Source organism: Pyrus communis, chromosome 16 (genome assembly GCF_041283825.1).
Source record: "Pyrus communis isolate YQ-2024b chromosome 16, ASM4128382v1, whole genome shotgun sequence".
Lineage (NCBI taxonomy): Eukaryota > Viridiplantae > Streptophyta > Magnoliopsida > Rosales > Rosaceae > Pyrus > Pyrus communis.
Genome location: NC_142580.1, coordinates 28,046,864 through 28,067,729, shown reverse-complemented (window position 1 = coordinate 28,067,729; position 20,866 = coordinate 28,046,864). Strand labels below are relative to the sequence as shown.

Sequence of the window (20,866 nt, the reverse complement as noted above, 5' to 3'; positions counted from 1 at the left end):
GGAACATCCTGAGTTAAGGAACCAAGCATCAGTCTGTTCAGGCAACTCAAGAAATGCCATCAACAACATATCATCTTCTTCAGTTACATCTGCATAATTAGCCTCCTTTTCCCACTTTGGACATTCATACTGGAAGTGTCCAAGGTTATGACACTTGTAGAATTCCACAGTATCTTTGTTAAACACTTGGCCTCCCCTTCCACGTCCTCGTCCTCTATAATTGCTTCTTCCACGTCCTCGTCCTCTATAAGTGCTGCTACTCCCCTCAGTTCTGACATCAGTGGTTACCTTCAAAACTTGCTCCACATTACTGCTTCTGTGAAACTTTTGCTCATGTACAGTGAGTGAGCTTTGAAGTTCATCAATGGTGATTGCATCCAAGTCCCTAGATTCCTCAATCGAACAAACTATATAATTGAATTTGTCCGAGAGAGATCGCAAGATTTTCTCACAGATCGTGACATCAGTCATGATCTCTCCATAGACTCTCATTTTGTTTGCTACGGTCATTACTCTAGCAAAGTAATTAGTGATTGTTTCACCAACCTTCATCTCCAGAGTCTCAAAGTCTCTTCGTAGCGCTTGAGGCGTTGAGTGCTTCACTCGTGCATTCCCTTCATATTTCGTTTTCATGGAATCCCAGATCTTCTTGGAGGTGTCCTTTTCCAACATCGTCTCTAGGATACTTCTATCAATTGCTTGGAAAAGATAGTTTTTGGCTTTGAGATCCTTGAGTTTCATTGCATCAAGCTTTTTCTGTCGTGCTTCTGATAGGGGTTGTGCCCCTTTTGCTGGTTCTTCATAACCAGTTTCAATTAAACTCCAATACTCCTTGCTTCGAAGGAAATTTTCCATAAGCATGCTCCAATGATCATAATGACCATCGAAACGTGGAATGGACGCCTGCACATAGTTTCCTTCAGAACTCATTTTCCTCTATTTCTCTCTTGTGTTTGGAAGTCACTCAAAAGCTGCAGTTTTTCGGTTCTCAGTAGACCCGGCAGTTTCTGACACGACACGATGACACGACACGAAAATAATGGGTTTCGGGTCAACACGATAACTTATCGGGTCATTATCGGGTGACCCGTTAAGAACCCGTTAATAACGGGTATACACGCGGGTAACACGTGGGTAACCTGTTTCGACCCTTTAAGAAAAAAATGATTTTGATAATTTTAAAGTTAAATTACTAAAAGATTTATTATAAAATACAATAGCCCTATTAATATATTATATGTACAATATATTCTATATTAAATATATAGTTTTGTATTATTATTCTATATAAGTTAAAAAAAACAAAAATTTTGTCATTATTTATTTTTATTATGAGAGTTCCTTATTATCAATACTAGGATATCATAAGGGAGCTCTCCTTCCTTGAAGGAGGAAATTCTGACCCATAGGTTGTCAAGCAAAGGCCAAAGGGTTAGGACTTAGGGGTTTATATATTTTTTCTATATTTTTTATACTTCTACATTAATTAAAAAACTATTAAAGACTTTAAACAAAATAAGTAAATAAAAGCCACTAACAAAGCCAGCCCATTGACTTTGAGAGCCCAGGGCCCAGGCTGCCAGCCCACTGCCCAAATGCAAATGCCCAGCATCCCTAAATAATAAATCTAATTCCTTTCTCTAGTGACCCAAATCCTCATAAATAATGTTTTTTATTTGAGGGAAAAATTAATAAAGTTAATAATAATTATTGTAGAAGTGTAAAAAATGTAAAAAAAATATACAATCACTCATAATGACAAGCTTTACAACTTTCATGAAGGGGTCAGCTTCGAAATCCAACACTATAATCCATAAACCTTAAATTTATATTTAACCGTTGATTGTCATTTACGCCTTATTCTTGTTACTGAATTTCATTTTTTAAATTTTATTTTTTGAAAACATGATCATCTGGCGGATGTAAGAAGATGAGCGGTTTAGATCTTTAATATCATGTTTCGATATTTACGGTTAATTGAAATATGAGTCGATGTCATATAGTTTGTAGAAACTTTATAAACATCAAGCAATATTTTCACTAACCATAAAACTCTGAACATAATATCAACGATCCAAACCGTTCATCTTTTGGCATCCTCTAATAGATCATGTTTTTAAAAAAAAAAAAAAATCTGAAAAAACAAAATTTGATGAGAAAAATGAAGCGTAAATGTAAACAACAATCAACGGTTAAATTTTAATCTATGATTTATATGATTATAGTGGCGAATTTCAAAGTTAAGCTCTTCACGAAAGTTGTAAAGCTTGTTATTACGAGCGTTTATATATTTTTTCTATATTTTTTATACTTCTACATTAATTAAAAAACTATTAAAGACTTCAAAAAAAAAAATAAAAAAATAAAAGCCACTAACAAAGCCAGCCCACTGACTTTGAGAGCCCAGGGCCCAGGCTGCCAGCCCACTGCCCAAATGCAAATGCCCAGCACAGCAGCCCTAAAAAATAAATCTAATCCCTTTAGTCTCTTGAGTCTCGACTCTCCCCTCCCCTTCCGCAAGCCGTAACCGGTAACCCTATCTATTTCTCCCAGTCCCAAGTCCTGACCAGTGACCAGCGGCGCCATTTATTCTTCCTAGCCCCTCTCTCCCACCGTTTGTTCTTCCAAAAAACTCTAATCCGACAGCCACGATCTTCTCGTCCTCCATTCGCACAGCCACTTCCTCTGTATTTCTCTATGTAAGTATTTCTCCCTCTTTATTCCTCCATTCATGGAAAATTGGAAATGAAAAAATGTAACTGAACTGAAAGCAAGCAGTGGCTGCTTTGGAGAGTACTAATTTAGATCATTGTTGTGACCCTAACGAAAATGAGGGATAGAAATTAAATCTTGGAAAATTGTTTTAAGTGTCCGGATTAATTATGAATTAATTATAATTTATTAGGAAGAGAATTCTGGCAAAACTTTATGCCTCAGTTCTATGGCTTTTTAATTTGTAATTTTGTATACAAAAATTGATGACATGCATATAAACATTGCAATATGTTTCAGAGAAAGTTTGTTTCACAGAAGCTGATAGACTAAGAGATTTCTAAAAGTTGCGCTGCACGTGAATTGCAAGTCAATTATTCTTTATTATATATTGATCTCATCTTTACATATGTAGCTGGTTTCATTGATTGTCATACACACATCAAATCATTGTTTTCAAATCAAGGTCCTTTTGTGGATTGTTCTGCAGCTCTTTTACCACTAGTGTGATAGAACATGAATTTGAATCCATTAGCCTTGTTCTTGAGAAATAAAATAACATTATCCTAATATGATGCTTATGCATCTTCTTTGCTAGTGTAATTGTAGTCTGCTGTAGTCATCATAAAAATTAAAACAGTGTGATCAATAAATAGAAAATTAAAAGTGGTAATCATAATGGACAGTGTAGTTTTAGGAAGAAGGTATACCCCAGATTTGTTGCCCTTGCTGGTGGCTCGTAGCTTTGCTGCTGTGGCTGGCTAGCTTTGTTACTGTTAGTAATATAATATCCTACCTATTTAAAAAGCTATTAATTAATTTATACCCTTTTTGTTTCAGAAGCAATGGATGCTAGAGATTCAAATTCAGTAAACGATGAGGAGTCCGTTGAGATTATAATGGGAACAGAACGTGATCTTGGAAGCGAAAGTATGGAGAATACAAATACGAGTTTTGCAAAGAAAAAGGCTAGAACAATCAATTTAGGTAAGCGAAAACTTCGATCTCCTGTTTGGAACACTTTCACTAAATTGGATACTATTTTTGAAGATGGTAAATGTCGTGCTCAATGCAAAGATTGTAAGAAAGTAGTGATAGATGATAGTCATCATGGGACAGGAAATATGAAAAGACATTTGAATACATGCCCTGCAAAGAATAATGTTGAATTGTTTATGTCGGCATCTGAATTGTGTTCCCAAAAGTTTGATCCTCTAGTATTCCGTGGCTTATTAGTAGAGGCAATCATCAAGCATAATCTTCCTTTTAATTTTGTTGAACATGAGGGAATTAAGGCTTTGTTTGCATATGTATGTCCTGATATTAAGCTACCATGTCGAAATACTATCAAAGCTTGTGTGTTGAGGATGTTCAAAACTGAAAAACAAGCACTGCATAATTTGTTAGGCTCGGTTGAAGGTAGAATTTGTTTGACTTCAGACTTATGGTCATCTTAGTGCACTGATGGGTATCTTGCACTTACTGCTCACTTTGTAGACAAGGATTGGAAATTGAATAAAAGGATTATAAGTTTTTGTCACATGCCTCCTCCGCATACCGGTGTTGCATTATGTGAGAAAATAAGTACGTTGGTGACTGAGTGGGGGATTGAGAAGAAGTTATTTTCTATTACCTTGGATAATGCTTCTTCAAATATTTGTTTTGTTAATATTTTGAGGAATCAATTAAATATTAGAGGTCTTCTCTTGATGAATGGTGATTTCTTTCATGTGCGTTGTTGTGCTCATATTTTGAATTTGATAGTCCAAGATGGACTTAAAGAAATTGATTCTTCGGTGGTAAAAATTCGTGAATGCATCAAGTATGTAAAGGGTTCTGAGGCTAGAAAACTAAAGTTTCAAGAATTTGTTAGGCAAGTAGGGATATTGGATAGTAAGAGAGGTTTGAGACAAGATGTCCCTACTAGATGGAACTCAACCTATCTTATGCTAGATAGTGCCATTTTCTATCGATATGCTTTTATTAATTTAGGATTGAGTGATTCAAATTTTGAAAGTTGTCCTTCTTCTGAAGAGTAGGATAAAGTGGTGAAGATTTCGAAGTTTTTGGGGTACTTTTATGATGTTACATGCTTATTCTCTGGAACAAAGTACCCCACATCAAATTTATTCTTCCCAAAAGTGTTCGTAATTCAGCTTCAAATTAAGGCAGCCATTGATGACAGTGATAGTTTCATGAATAAGATGGGGAATTATATGCACTTGAAGTTTGAGAAGTATTGGTCAGATTACAGTTTGATTATGTCAATTGCAATCATCTTGGATCCTCGTTATAAGCTACATTTTGTGGATTGGGCTTACACAAAGCTTCATGGCGTGAATTCTATGGAATATAATAATGTTTATGCCACATTGACTGCTCTCTTTAATGTGTACTCGGAAGCATCTGCTCATCTTAATTATTCAAATATTCCAATGAACTCGACGCCTAATCATCAAATAGAAGGTGGAGATGCTCTCTTTGAGGTAACATAAAGTTTGTATTTTCCTTTTTATACATAGTACTTTAAAACTATTAATATTATATTAGAAATTGGGTTATGCATACTTTTTATGATGTTTATGTTTTTATTTTATTTTTTTGATGTAGGATTTTGATAATAATTACAATGGTCCAAACTCAGTTGAAAAAGGTGAATTACAGAAGTATTTGGATGATAAAAGACTAGATAGAAGACAAGATATAGATGTTCTTTCTTGGTGGCAAATGGAGCGTTTTCATTATCCAATACTTTCTTAGTTAGCACGAGATGTGCTAACAATTCCTATTTCAACTGTTGCGTCAGAATCTGCTTTTAGTATTGGGGGTAAAGTGCTAGATCAATATCGTACTTCATTGTTGCCAGACACGGTTCAAGCTTTGCTGTGTACACGAGATTGGCTTTTTGGAAAAGGAGGTAGTATATCGTTTATATAATATAGAACTATTTTTTATATCTTTTCATAATTATTTTTAGTACCCATAATTTGAATGGTATATAATATATATACAATGTTTGATTTTTCTATGTTTAGTTTATGCGGAAGAGAGTGCTAATGTGGAAAGCCTCAGTGAAAACATCATCAATATAACTCTTGAAGATAATCTATCAAGCCAAAGTTCCAATACTTTTTCCCATGGTGATTGAGGAAAATTGAAAGGTTTGATTGGAAGAAAATATGCAAGATGTTCTAATGTTCCAATGTCCTTAATTTTGCAAATCTTTTGAACATTTGATATTTTGTAATGTTCTAATGTTTTTTTTATTATGCTCTTATTTTGGATATGTAAATATATACTTAAAAGAAAATTGTGTTTTTTTTTGGTTGAATGTGACAATATGGTATGTATTATCTATCATTATAGATTATCAATCTATCACAATTTGACATGTTGGTAGAAGATCAAATTTGAGGAATGGTTTAGGGTTATTAGTAATAAGTCGGTTTAGGGTTATTAGTTTGGGCGTGCAAGTTGCAACCTTTTTTTCACTCAAAAAAGTATTATGTTTTTTTATTTAATTATTTATTAGTTTAAAATATATTTTTCTTAACAAGTAACGGGTCGGGTCATATTACCCGTTAATATTATCGGGTCGATTTCGGGTCGGGTCATTTTACCCGTTTATTTTAACGGGTGTTACACGACACGACCCGTTAAGATATTGGGTATGACACGAAAACGATACGAACACGGGCAACACGACACGAATGCCAGGTCTAGTTCTCAGGCCCCAGTGAGGGGCTCTGATACCAGTTTTTTGAGACCAAGAACAAAAATATACGAGAGCAACACTGTAAAGACTCAAAGTAATGCTGCAAATAACTGAAACAATCTGGAGGAATGACTTATTTATTAAAAGAAGAGTTTGGCTAATATATAGCCTTTACAGAAATAACAGAAAACCCTAAAAACCAGTTCACGATCCACACTACTCGGAAGGTGACGTGCATGGGGAAATGTTCTACGTAGAACAAGTCTTCCTAGATAATAGGAACTTATTTAAAACCAAAACAAACTAAATGGTTGAGTCCTATAGCTACGGGAACAACCAGACTTATAAAAAAAAATGCAGGTTTCAGGTGTCATTGGCGGCGTTTCATTGTCAATTCCCTCCGGCGGTGATCTCAGGTGGCCAGTATTCGGTCACTTCCATGACCACGTCGACAACCATTCACATCCACTCGTTGATTCTAAGTCATTTCTTTCAGCTGCTTTTTTTTTTCAGAGTAAGCTCTCTCCTCCACTCACTCATTCATGTTCTGCTGTTGCGTTTGGCTGCTAAGAAAGTGTGAGAAATTTAATTTATAATTATGGTATTGAGTTTTGGTTTCAATAGAGCCTTTCGTTTCTTCGGGAAAGATTGGATATAACCCAGATCAGAAACTTTTTGTTTTCCCTGTCTAGTTACCTAGAAAGTAGAAAGTGTAGAAAAAGAAAAGTTTTTATGTTGTTTTCTGTAATTAGGATCTGAGAACTCCATTTTTGACTTATATTCAAGGGTAAAATTCAATTTATTACCCTCAAATTTCATGGTTTTTAACATTTAGTACATGAAGTTTTTTTTGTCCTAAAGTCATACCTAAAGTGTTAATTTTGAGACAGTCTCATACATCCGTTAGTTTAACTGTTAAGTTTCTCGTTAACTAATGATGTGGCGCTCATATGGACAATAACTGAACGTCACATGTCATTAAAGGATTCACGTGGAAATTAAAAATTTAAAAAAAAAAAATCCTGCCCATATTTAAAATATTAAAATAATTAATTAAATAAAAGTATTAAAAAAAAAAAAAAAAAAAAACCCAAAACCCTCTTTGTCTTCCCCACCTGACACCCCTCCATCCCCTCCTCCCCCTCCATGGCTCCACCCCTCCATCCCCAAATTTAAAGTCCTCAAATTCAACGATAGTATGCAGGAGAATCAGCTCTACAGACGAGTCACCGACTATCTCAACTCGCTCACCTCCATTGAAGAATCAGACTTCACCAACCTTGTCACGGGGAAAAAACCCAATGAAATTGTCCTCCAGCTGGACCCCAATCAGACTATCGAGGATGATTTCCTCGGCGCCAAGGTCATATGGCAAATAGAAAGCAGCGGCGCAAGTGGGAGTAGGAACAACAACACATCCACGTCGTCGCCGACAAGCTCAAGCAGAAGAAATGGGAGTTGAAGCTTTACATGAACGTCGATGCGGCCGACAGAGCGTGGAAGCCAGTCCCCTTCACTTACCTATCAACCTTGGAGACCATATCAATGGAGTCCGACCTTAAATCGAAAGTCAAATTTGATTTGGAGTCGTTTCTCAAGGTGAAGCAGTACTATCACTGATTGGGTTGGATTTGGAAATGGAGCTTTCTGCTAGATGGGCTGTCGGGCACCGGAAAGTCAAGTTTCATTGCTACCATGACGAATTTTCTCGAGTACGAGTTGTACGATCTGGATCTTTCGCGTGTCAAAGATGACTCGGAGCTAAAGATTATGCTATTCCAGACGACAACAAAATAGGTCATTATGATCGAGGACTTGGACCGATATATCGCTAAGAAACCCGCGGGTCTGAGCTTTTCGGGTATATCGAATTTCATGGACAGGCTATTGAATTCGTGCTGTGCCGAGGACAGAGTCATGGTGTTCACGATGAATTCGAAATACCACGTTGACCCGGCCTTTCTTGGACCGAGTCGGATCAACGTCCACATCCACTTTCCACTTTACGATTTCGGAGCATTCAAAAATCTGGCGATGAGTTATCTCGGGGTGAAGGAGCACAAGCTCTTCCCGCAGGTGGAGGGGTGTCGGGTAGACCTGACAATTTATTACACGACCCGTTAACACGACACGTAAACGACACGAAAATAACGGGTTTCGGGTCAACACGATAACTAATCGGGTCATTATCGGGTCACACGATAATAACCCGTTAATAACGGGTCCTTAACAGGTTTACACGAGAGTGACACGCGGGTAATCTGTTTCGACACGATAAGAAAAATGCTATTTTGATGATTTTAATTTTTTAAACTACTAAAAAAAACTTACTATAAAATGCAATAGATATAATGAATATGTATATATTGTTTATTAATTATTATTCTATTATTATTCTATATAAATTTTAAATTTTAAGTTTTATTTATTTATTTATTTTTATAGTATATTATAGGCAAAGATTGAGATTAAAAATCATAAAACACATTAAAAATAAAAATATCAAATAATTTAAAAATACCAAAAACATAAAAAAAATTATAATAATTAATTTCCCGCCTAATATTTCAAGAGTTTCATCCATTTCCCACCTAATTTTTGGGAAATTTTGCAACCTATATCCATCCATTTCCCGCCTAATGTTTAACCCAAAGACAGCTTTTTTTTTTTTTTTTTTTTTTTTTTATCTCTCATAACATTTTAACTTGAATAAAAATAAAATACGTAATAAAAAACATAAATGTAATTTTATTATTAAATATCATCACATACTAATTGAAACATAGTCTAATTAACATTTAAAATATATAAATAATTAATATATTTATTCTAAGTCATCAAAATGATAAGATTCACTAACGCTTAAAGTTTATTTATACTTTCATTAAGAATAACATCAATGCGTATCCCATCAAAATGATGAAAGTATGAATAAACTCTTAAGTGTTAGTGAATTTATCGTTTTGACAGGATATGTATCCTACAAAACTAATTTCAACAATCCAACCATCAAACTTGTTTATACATGCTTTGAGATCGCATACTCCAAAAATTGCAAAAAAAAAGACATTCAGAGATGAAGTAATGAGACAAAACTTTTCAACGGTTATAAACTAAAAATCACGATTTAACGGTTATTTTAACTCCGATTTTGATGATTTTTTACAGCTACACTCCTTGACCTTATATGAATACAATGAATGAATTCGATCTTCAATTTAAAATACTTACACTAGTGGATACCACAAATCTTATGTTATACTTAATGAAAGTATAAATAAACTCTTAAGTGTTAGTTAATGTATCGTTTTGATGGGATACACATCCTATTAAACTAATTTCAATGATCCAACCGTCATACTTGTTTATACATGTTTCGAGATCGCATACACAAAAAATTGCAAAAAACAAACATTCAGAGATCAAGTAACGAGACAAAACTTTTTGACGGTTATAAATGAAAAATCACGATTTAACGGTTATTTTAACTTTGATTTTGATGATTTTTTACAGCTACACTCCTTGACCATATATAAATACAATGAATGAATTCGATCTTCAATTTAAAATATTTACACTAGTGGATACCACAAAATCTTATGTTATACTTGATGAAAGTATAAATAAACTCTTAAGTGTTAGTGAATCTATCGTTTTGATAGGATATGCAGCTTAGAAACTAATTTCAACGATCCAACCGTCAAACTTGTTTATATATGCTTCAAGATCGCATACGCCAAAAATTGCAAAAAACAAACATTCAGAGATCAAGTAATAAGACAAAACTTTTCGACGGTTATAAACGAAAAATCACAATTTAACGGTTATTTTAACTCCGATTTTGATGATTTTTTACAGCTACACTTCTTGACCCTAAACAAATACAATGAATGAATTCGATCTTCTATTTAAAATATTTACACTAGTAGATACCACAAAATCTTATGTTATACTTAATGAAAGTATAAATAAACTCTTAGTGTTAGTGAATCTATCGTTTTGATGTGATACGCATCCTACAAAACTAATTTCAACGATCCAACCGTCAAACTTGTTTATATATGCTTCGAGATCGCATACGCCAAAAATTGCAAAAAACAAACATTCAGAGATCAAGTAATGAGACAAAACTTTTCGACGGTTATAAACGAAAAATCACGATTTAACGGTTATTATAACTCCGATTTTGATGATTTTTTACAGCTACACTCCTTGACCCTAAATGAATACAATGAATGAATTCGATCTTCAATTTAAAATATTTACACTAGTGGATACCACAAAATCTTATGTTATACTTGATGAAAATATAAATAAACTCTTAAGTGTTAGTGAATCTATCGTTTTGATGGGATACGCATCCTACGAAACTAATTTCAATGATCCAACCGTCAAACTTGTTTATATATGCTTCGAGATCGCATACGCCAAAAATTGCAAAAAAAAAAAACATTTAGAGATCAAGTAATGAGACAAAACTTTTCGACGGTTATAAACGAAAAATTACGATTTAACGGTTATTTTAACTCCGATTTTGATGATTTTTTACAGCTACACTCCTTGACTCTAAATGAATACAATGAATGAATTCGATCTTCAATTTAAAATATTTACTCTAGTGGATACCACAAAATCTTATGTTATACTTAATGAAAGTATAAATAAACTCTTAAGTGTTAGTGAATCTATCGTTTTGATGGGATACGCATCCTACAAAACTAATTTCAACGATCCAACCGTCAAACTTGTTTATATATGCTTAGAGATTGCATATGCCAAAAATTGCAAACAAGCAAACATTCAGAGATCAAGTAATGAGACAAAACTTTTCGACGGTTATATATGAAAAATTACGATTTAACGGTTATTTTAACTTCGATTTTGATGATTTTTTACAGCTACACTCATTGACCCTATATGAATACAATGAATGAATTCGATCTTTAATTTAAAATATTTACACTAGTGGATTCCATAAAATCTTATGTTATACTTGATGAAAGTATAGATAAGTGTAGATTTTTAAAACCCTCCAAATCTCATGAACAATGTTATTTATTTGAGTGAAAAATTAATAATAATAAGTGTGAAAAATGTAATCACTCGTAATGAAAAGCTTTACAACTTTCATTAAGGGGTCAACTCCGAAATTTAGTATGTATATACTAATTTAGTATTATGTTTTACATTTTTTTGGGTCAAATTATGTTTTTCTTTTCATTTTTATTGATTTAAAATATAATTTTCTTAACGGGTAACAGGTCGGGTCATATTACCTGATAATATTAACGGGTTGATTTCGGGTCGGGTCATATTACCCGTTTACTTTAACAGGTATTACACGACACGACCCGTTAAGTTATCGGGTATGACACGAAAACGACACGAACACGAGAAACACGACACGAATGCCAGGTCTAGTGTCGGGTGGGGAAGACAAAGGGGGTTCTGGGTTTTTTTATCTTTTTTTAAATACTTTTATTTAATTAATTATTTTAATATTTTAAATTTGGGTGGGAAATTTTTTGATTGAATTTTTAATTTCTACATGGACCCCTTAATGACATATGGTGCCCAGTCATTATCCACATGGGTGTCACGTTATCAGTTAACGGAAGACTTAACAGCCAGATTAACAGATGTATGAGACTGTCCCAAAATGAACACTTTAGGTATGAATCTAGGACGAAAAAAACTTCATGTACTAAATGTTGAAAACCATGAAACTTGAAGGTAGTAAACTGAGATTTACCTTATATTTGGATATCTTAATTTGATTTATTGGAAAGTTATTTTGTGAATAAACTTCTCTAACAGTAATAGAGCTTTATATCATTTGCAACATATTTTATAGGGGAAAATCCTTTTTGTAAATATATGGAGGCGTAAGTATTCAGACCAGATGTGAACTGCTTGTTCATTTATCAATCAGACATTGACGCTACATGGAGGAATTTGTGTATCGGAACGTCTGTTTTGCTGTCATTTTGTATCAGTGATTCTAAATATTGAAAATGATTAATATGATTTGATACTTGCTGCTTAATTGGAATTACTCTTGATTTTTCATGTCTTCATTGAATTTGCATTCCCATATATTTTGTCTTAGTTTTAAAAAAATTTGAACCTTTTTATTCTAAGCATCTGTTTCATAAGGTAGTTGCTTCCAAGCAGTTTAAAGGGGTTATTCACCATTATATATAGGTATACATAGAGGCTTCTGGCACTAAGGATGTCCCTATTTAAGAAAACATATGTTATTCAAGTATCACATTGCTGAAATCCAATCAATAAAGTTGTTTGGATAGTTTCGCACTATATTGCCATATGCCATTTTGTGCTTGCATATCCATCATGGGGCAATATGGCAAGGTTATGGATGCTTGATGCATTAACATAAATTTCTTGTTCTTTTCCAGAGTTGTCCATCATTTTGCATCTCAAAGTTGGGAACGGACTGTATAACTGCCGAGCAAGGGAGTTGATTGTGAGAGCATTAAAGGATTCAAGTGATAATTTTGTGCCAGTTGCTCCTCTTCAATTCATGTTGAAGTGTTGAAGTGTTGAAGTATAACCTCGGTCCCTAGGGTTAGCTATCAAGGCTGTCATTATATCTTAAACTTGTAAAACAACCATCTTCCCTTGATTTAAGGGAGTTGACTGATTAGTGGCTTAACCTAGTGTTTGGTGTAATTCCTTGATTTATGGATTAGATTAGGCCTTGGTTTACCCAGTCATTAGGTTTCCTTTGGTTCCTTGTAGCTAACTCTCCTTCCTCCCTCTTCTCTCTTATATACTTAGTCTTTTGTACATTGATACTCATGAAATACATTACAATTTAAACCAGAAATTAAACATGGTATCAGAGCAGGTTCTTTGGTAAACTGTCTCTGCTCACTCTTATTGCTGCGATTTTTATTCAAAGTCTAAACCATGGTTGAAGAAAGTTCGGTGAACTATGAGGATAAGACCCAGCATAGTCTCTCCTCAAATTTCACAGATGTTGAGGTTAACACCAGTCAACATCTGCGTTTAGTTCTATTGAACGAGTTCAATTACCTTCCTTGGTCTCGAGCTGTTTCACTAGCTCTTGGAGGCAAAGGAAAGTTGGGGTTTGTAAATGGAAACGTGGAAGCTCTAGATAGTTCTTCTCCCACATATGATGCATAGCTGTGCAAAGACCAACTTGTCATGTCCTTGCTGCTTAACACCATGCAGAAACATGTTGCTGAGATTTTTAGCTACTCCAATTCCTCACATGATCTTTGAAAAGCCTTGAAGGATATGTATGGAAATCAAAACAACTATGCACATGTTTTCCAACTGAAGAAGGACATTGCTAGTGTTCAACAAGAAGGGAAAACGTTTGGTCAACATCTTGGGATCCTCAAAACTATGTGGAATGAGTTGGATGTCTATCTCCCACACACCACAGACCCTACCATTCTCCTAAAACGAGCTAAGGAAGATAGAATTAACCAGCTATTAGGGAGTTTAACCTCTAAGTACGAGGATCTAAGGAGTCACATCTTAATGAGTCAAGAATTGCCCACCTTCAACAATGTATGTGCCACTATTCAACAAAAAGAAGTGAGGACAAAGGTGATGAATGTTGAGCACAACTTGAGATTGACTAAGGCTCATGCATATGGTTTAAGTTACAAGAACTCAGAGGCCAAAGTGTACAAGGGTAGAAATACACACCTAAAATGCAAATATTGCAATGGTGTTGCGCATGTGGAAGAGAAGTGTTGGGAACTCCATCCTGAACTCAAGCCTAAGTTTAGCAAAGATGGAAAAATGATACCAATTAGCAACCCCACTACAAGGCACAACTTGTTAATGCTTATCCTCCTACCACTCCACAAGGATATGTGGAGTTCATTGCAAATCCATTGTGACTTATCAATGAATTTGCAGCTTACCTACAAAGTAAGGGACACGAAAGAGCCTCACATGGTCAATGCAATGAAGAGGGAAATCAAACAGCTATGTTGGGACAGTTTGCCAGCTTCCTCACTAGAAATGAGAGAGTACCATGGGATAAAGCACCAGGTATACTCAAAGCTTTCACTACAACACTATTAACTAATGTTGAAAAAGATTGTTGGATACTTGATTCAAGTGCCACTGTTCACATGACAAACAAAGTCACAAACTTGCATAACTTTAAACCTTTTTCAAGTCCTTCACATGTGTCTGTTGCAAATGGAAAGAATGTCTTAGTTTTAGGTAAAGGGGAAATCAACTTACTCTCACACAGAAAGCCTTTTACTGCCTTATATGTACCAACCTTTCCTTTCCAACTATTGTCATTTGGAAAGATCACAAACACCCTAAACTGTTGTGCCATTTTCTCACCAAATAATGTGATGTTTCAGGATGTTCTCACCATGAAGATGATTGGTGAAGGGGTCTTTATAAATGGACTTTACCTGTGCAAGAATCCTTGTTTTGCTCAGGCTCTTCAAGCTCAATCGAAGTCCATAGATGAAAGCCAACTTTGGCATAAGAGATTAGCTCACCCTTCTTGGGTCATCTTGTCAAAACTGGTCCCAAACTTTTGTAAATCATAGCTTACATGTGATACTTGTCGTTTTTCAAAATTCGCTAGACTGCCTTTTGGCAATTTAGTGTCTACGACAAGTAAACATTTTGAAACGGTGCACATCGATGTATAGGGACCAATAACTGAATCAATGGAAGGATTTAAGTGCTTTGTCTTATTTGTTGATGACTTCTCTCGAGTGAGTTTTTTTATATCTTATGAAATCAAAAAGTGAAGTTCCAACCATTTTCAAGGATTTTCATATGCATGTAAAAACAAAATTTCAATCAATTATTAAGGGCATGTTTGGTACTCTACTTGAATCCAACTCAAAAATAATTTTCAAGTTTTAGGCCTTAAAAACTTGTTTGGTAGGACTATTTTCAAAAACTGAACTCAAGACCAAACCAAAAAAATATAGTCTATTATCTAAAAACATAAAAAGTGAGTTTTTAAACTTAAACTCACTTATTTTTTTTTTTTCTCCCTCCTCCCCTCTCACTCCAAATCTCTCTCTCTCTCTCTCTCTCTCGTTTCTTCTTTCTCTCTCCTTTTGTTTTTTTTTTTTACCTTTTTTGTCTCTCCTTCAATTTGCTCTCTTCATTCTCTCACTCATTCCTCTCTATCTCGTCCGATCCTCTCTTTTCTTTCTCTTTTCTTCAATCATCTCTTACTTTCTTTACTCCTCTTTCCTCTTTCTTCCTCTCCTACGACCTCCCTATTTTTAGATCTCTTTGTCTAGTTTAAGTCGTAAGATTTAAAAATTTTAAATCACAAACCAATCAAGTTTTTGAGTCTTAAAGAAAATTATTTTCAAGAAATGTTTTGAGAAATGATAAAAAAAAAAAAAAAAAAATATTCAAATAGGATACTAAACAAGCCCTAAAGTTTTAAGATCAAATAATGGCACTGAATTTCTATCCAACAATATGCTTCAATACATAAGTTCTCAAGGTATCATCCATCAAACTAATTGTGTAGGGACCCCCCCACAACAAAATGGAGTAGTCGAAAGAAAAAATAGGGATCTCTTGGAGAAGACTCGTGCTTTCATGATACATATGAATGTCCCTAAAAAATTTTGGTCGTTTGCTATCCTCATTGCCATTTACCTCATTAACCGACTTCCAAGTCGCGTGCTAGGGTTTAAACCCCCCTATGAAGTACTCAAGGGTAGGCAAAATGACTTGACACACGTCTAGGTATTTGGTTGTGTTTGATTTGTTCACATCCAAACTTTGAATCATGACAAACTAGATGCCATGGAACCAAGTGTGTATGTTTTGGGTTACTTTGCCACCCAAAAGGGATACAAGTGCTTTAATCCAGTCACTAAGAAGTGCCTAGTATCAAGAGATGTGAAGTTCAAAGAAGACAGCCCTTATTTCACTCACAAAAGTCAGGGGGAGGAACTAGTTGACATGTTTCCACTTCCTCAATACTTCAATCATCCAGTGTTGGAAGAGTGACCAACCACTATGATTCCAGAGCATGAAGGAGTACCAACTGACTCAATGACTTCCAGGGATCAAACTAGCAGCGAAAGAGACAAAGAATCCTACTTAGATCATTCCCAATCTTCTACGGAGCCTCAAGGGGTTAGAGAAATCCTCCTTGAACCAGAAAACCTTTAGCTAGGTTGTAGGACTATGTGACGTACGCCTCACGGCATCCTATCATTGAAAGTATCAGTCTTCATAGGCTTTTCACAACTCATGCTGCTTTTCTTTGTGAAATTGATAAGCATTGTGAGCCAAGAAATTTTCAAGAAGCATCTCTATTCCCACAATGGAACCAAGCTTTGGCAGAAGAGCTTCATGCACTGGAAGAGAATACACATGGAGCTTGGTCCAATTACCTCCAGGGAAAAAGGCTATTGGAAGTCGTTGGGTTTGCAAGACCAAGTTCAAAGCTAATGGTTTAATCGAGAGACATAAAGCTAGGCTTGTTGCTCGAGGTTTCACTCAAACTTTTGCAGTAAATTATAAGGAAACGTTTGCACTGGTGGCCAAGATGAACTCAATAAGGGTTATACTCTCAGTAGCAATCAATTGTGGATGGTCCCTTTACCAAATGGATGTGAAGAATGCTTTCCTTCACGAAGAATTACAGGAACAAGTGTATATGCAGCCTCCCTCGGAGTATAATCGTATTGAAGGAAATATCGTTTGTAAATTGCACAAGGCAATATATGGATTGAAATAGTTCATACGAGCTTGGTATGCCAAGCTCAGTTCTATACTAGTGAAGGCTGGTTTTCTGTGAAGTAATGTTGATTCTTCATTATTTGTAAGAACTAGCGCCAGTGGGAAGTTGGTGGTTTTTATCTATGTTGATGATCTTATCATCACTGGAGCTAATGTCATTGAGATTGAAGCACTGAAGCTCTCCTTACATCAAACCTTTGCCATCAAAGATTTGGGAAGGTTAAAGTATTTTTTAGGCATCGAAATGGCAACATCTTCAAAGGGATTGTGTCTACATCAACAAAAATATGTATTGGATCTAGTTCAAAAAGCCAAAATGCTAGGGTTAGCTATCAATGTCGAAATATGTATTGATCCATCTTGAGGGGGAATGTTGAAGTATAACCTTAAAGACTCTTGGTCCCCAGGGTTAGCTATCAATGCCATCATTATATCTTAAACTTGTAAAGCATCCATCTTCCCTTGATTTAAGGGACTTGACTGATTAGTGGCTTAACCTAGTGTTTGGTGTAATTCCTTGATTTAAGGATTAGGTTAGGCCTTGGTTTACCCGATCACTAGGGTTTCCTTTGGTTGCTTGTAGCCAACTCTCTTTCCTCTATCTTCTCTCTTATATACTTGGTCTCTTGTACATTGATACTTATGAAATACATTACAATTTAAACCATAAATTCAACAATTCAAATCACCTGTTGGCCAGCTTTTGGCACAAATATTGTAAACTCATCCACATTTGTTGCTTGCAGCCATTGATCAGCAGCTTCAGAACCGTCAAATGCAAAAAGGTGCCCAAAGAAAAGAAGCTGTTTCATTTATAGATCTTTTCTACAAGTAAGTTTATGAAATTTTGAAAATACTGATAATAACTACAAAATTTTCTTTCTTTACTCAAAATCCAATTTGAAGTAGACATGATCAGGTATCTAAAAGTTGCTGTTATCGTATTTCCTTTCATACTGTAACTAGTTTTAAACATATGCAACAAGGTCCTTGGCTTTTATTTGTTTTCCTCAAAAAAAATTTTTAGTTGTTTTGGCGTATGGTAAATGAGTAACTAATTATATAACATTATGAATTTTAGACATATAGCTGAAGTCAAGGAGAAAGAAAGGTGCATGGCATTGGAAGAGATAATATACTGCTTGATAGTGCACAAATTCATAGACAAAGAAATTTCAAATGATCTCGAAGATATCAGAGACCTCATCCCACTGGCAGAGTAAATTATTGGACAACAACAACAACAAAGCATTTTCCCAATAAGTGGGGTCAGGTATATGAATCCTAGAACGCTATTGCGCTCGATTCTGTGTCACGTCTTCCGTTAGATCCAGGTACTCTAAGTCTTTTCTTAGAGTCTTTTCCAAAGTCTTCCTTGGTCTTCCTTTACCCCTTCAGCCTTGAACCTCTATCTCGTAATCGCATCGTCTAATTGGAGCATCAGTAGGCCTTCGTTTCACATGTCCAAACCACCGTAACCAATTTTCTCAAATCTTTCCTTCAATTTCGGGTTACTCCTACTTTACCTCGGATATCCTTATTCCTAATTTTATCCTTTCTCGTCTGCCCACACATCCAACGAAGCATTCTCATCTCCGCTACACCCATTTTATGTATGTGTTGATGCTTTACCATTCAACGTTCCTTACGATAAAGCATTGTCGACCTTATTGTCGTCCTATAAAATTTTCCCTTGAGCTTCAGTGGCATACAACAGTCATATAACACGTCGGATGCACTCTTCTACTTCATCCATCTAGCTTGTATTCTATGCTTGAGGTCTCCATCCAATTTTCCGTTCTTTTGCAAGATAGATCCTAAGTAGCGAAAACGGTCGCTCTTTGGTACTTCCTGGTCTCTAATCATCACCTCTAACCCATTTGAGCCTTTATTTGCACTGAACTTGCACTTTATATACTTTGTCTTTGACCGACTTAGGCGAAGACTTTTAGATTCAAACACTTCTCTCCAAAGGTTAAGCTTCGCATTTACTCCTTCTTAAGTTTCATCTATCAACACTATATTGTCTGCAAAAAGCATACACCAAGGATCATCATCTTGATGTCCCATTAACTCATCCATTACCAATTCAAAAAGATAAGGACTTAAAGATGAGCCTTGATGTAACCCTACAGTTATGGGGAAGATTTCAGTTTGTCCTTCATGAGTTCTTACGACAGTCCTTGCTCCATCATACATATCCTTACGACAGTTGATTTTTGGCCAAACCCAGAAAATAAAATAGAATATATTCATTCTCCTAAAGCATATGAGATGATACAGAGCCATTTATCCCTTGTTCTTAGTGAACGACTTGTGGGCCCCCTTTCTTCCTTGGTTGAGATTAGTAAAATAAAACTTGAGAGAACCATAAACACTCTTTCTAAGGGTTTCACTCCAGATCCAGCACCATGAAATTAGTTGTGGGATCCTGATTCTTTAATCCGAATACCTCCTAAAGTTAGTAGTGATAATGATGGAGGAGGTTTTATGGACAATGGTAAAGGCAAGTCATATCAACTTAGATCCTATGAGATGTACTTGGATGCAGATACTCTTCAGAGATATACTACTATAAGATCAAAGGAAGCTATTTCTTTGATTAACAAGCAGACACAAGCCCTGTTTAGGACACTTGACATCAGGATTGCCAAGGATGGTTTAATTTGCTCATCAAATGATGAAGTGATTACGCTTACCTTCTTTGGATTGACAATGCTCATTTGGGAAGCTGTTGTTTTCGAATCATTCCTATGGGATGCTGAAACCTATGTTGAATCTAGATATCACTTTGTCAAAAGCTAAAGGTGATGCTATGTTTCTTTGTTTATATCCAAAGTTTTCTTAAACATCACCCATGAAAATTCGAATGTTCTACTCCTTTGTGAATGGATTGATTTGTTTTTGTTACACTAACCACATTCTCGTCCATTTATTTTTAACAGGGACATGTCTAATTTGAAAAAACTCAACTTCACCATTTTAGAGGTCTCTGAAAGAAACTACCTCAAGTAGGTCCAAGATGTGCTGCTCCATCTCACTGCAAAGAATTTAGGACCGGTCATTGAAGCTAAGATAGATAACATGGTTGGCGAAGCTAAGAAAGTCACTGCCATGATCTTCATCTGAAGACACATTCACGATGCACTACAAACCAAGTACCTTGCTGAGGAAATCCATGAGCACTATGGGTCGTTTTGGTTGATCGTTTCAATCATCAAAGGGACATCTTCTTGCCTGAAGCAAGACATGATGGGCTGCAACTGTGCTTCCAGGACTTTAAGTCTGTGAATGAATTCAATTCTGAAGTTTGTCAAATCTGATCATTTCAATTTTTGTAATGAGGAGTGAACTGAAGCAACAATACAAGGCTCAGAAGTTCACTAAGTATTCAGATTTGGTTCTGTTTTACTTCTTGCTAAAAAGCATAATTAATTGTTGATGAAGAATCATAAGGTTTGACCTACTGGTGAGACCGTTGTGCCTGAAGCACATCATAACGAGAATTGACACTTAAATCGCTGTTCTAGGCGTGGTAGGGGTGGCTAGAAGCCACCCAATCAAGCTTAACAGAGCCAAGGCCCATCTAAGGGAGGAAATTGAGCCCAAAAGCGATCTAACCTCGCTCCTGAGGCTTCGAACTTCAAGAATAAGGCAAAGCACCTGACACCATGGATGTGGACA

At 35.5% G+C, this 20,866-nt stretch overlaps 2 pseudogenes; both read left to right on the top strand.

Annotated features, from left to right (window-relative positions):
* The first annotated feature begins 6,781 nt into the window (after positions 1-6,781).
* LOC137730907 (UV-B-induced protein At3g17800, chloroplastic pseudogene) lies at positions 6,782-19,987 on the top strand (annotated as a pseudogene).
* Positions 7,602-8,551, top strand: LOC137731179 (AAA-ATPase At2g46620 pseudogene; annotated as a pseudogene).
* Positions 19,988-20,866: the final 879 nt, after the last annotated feature.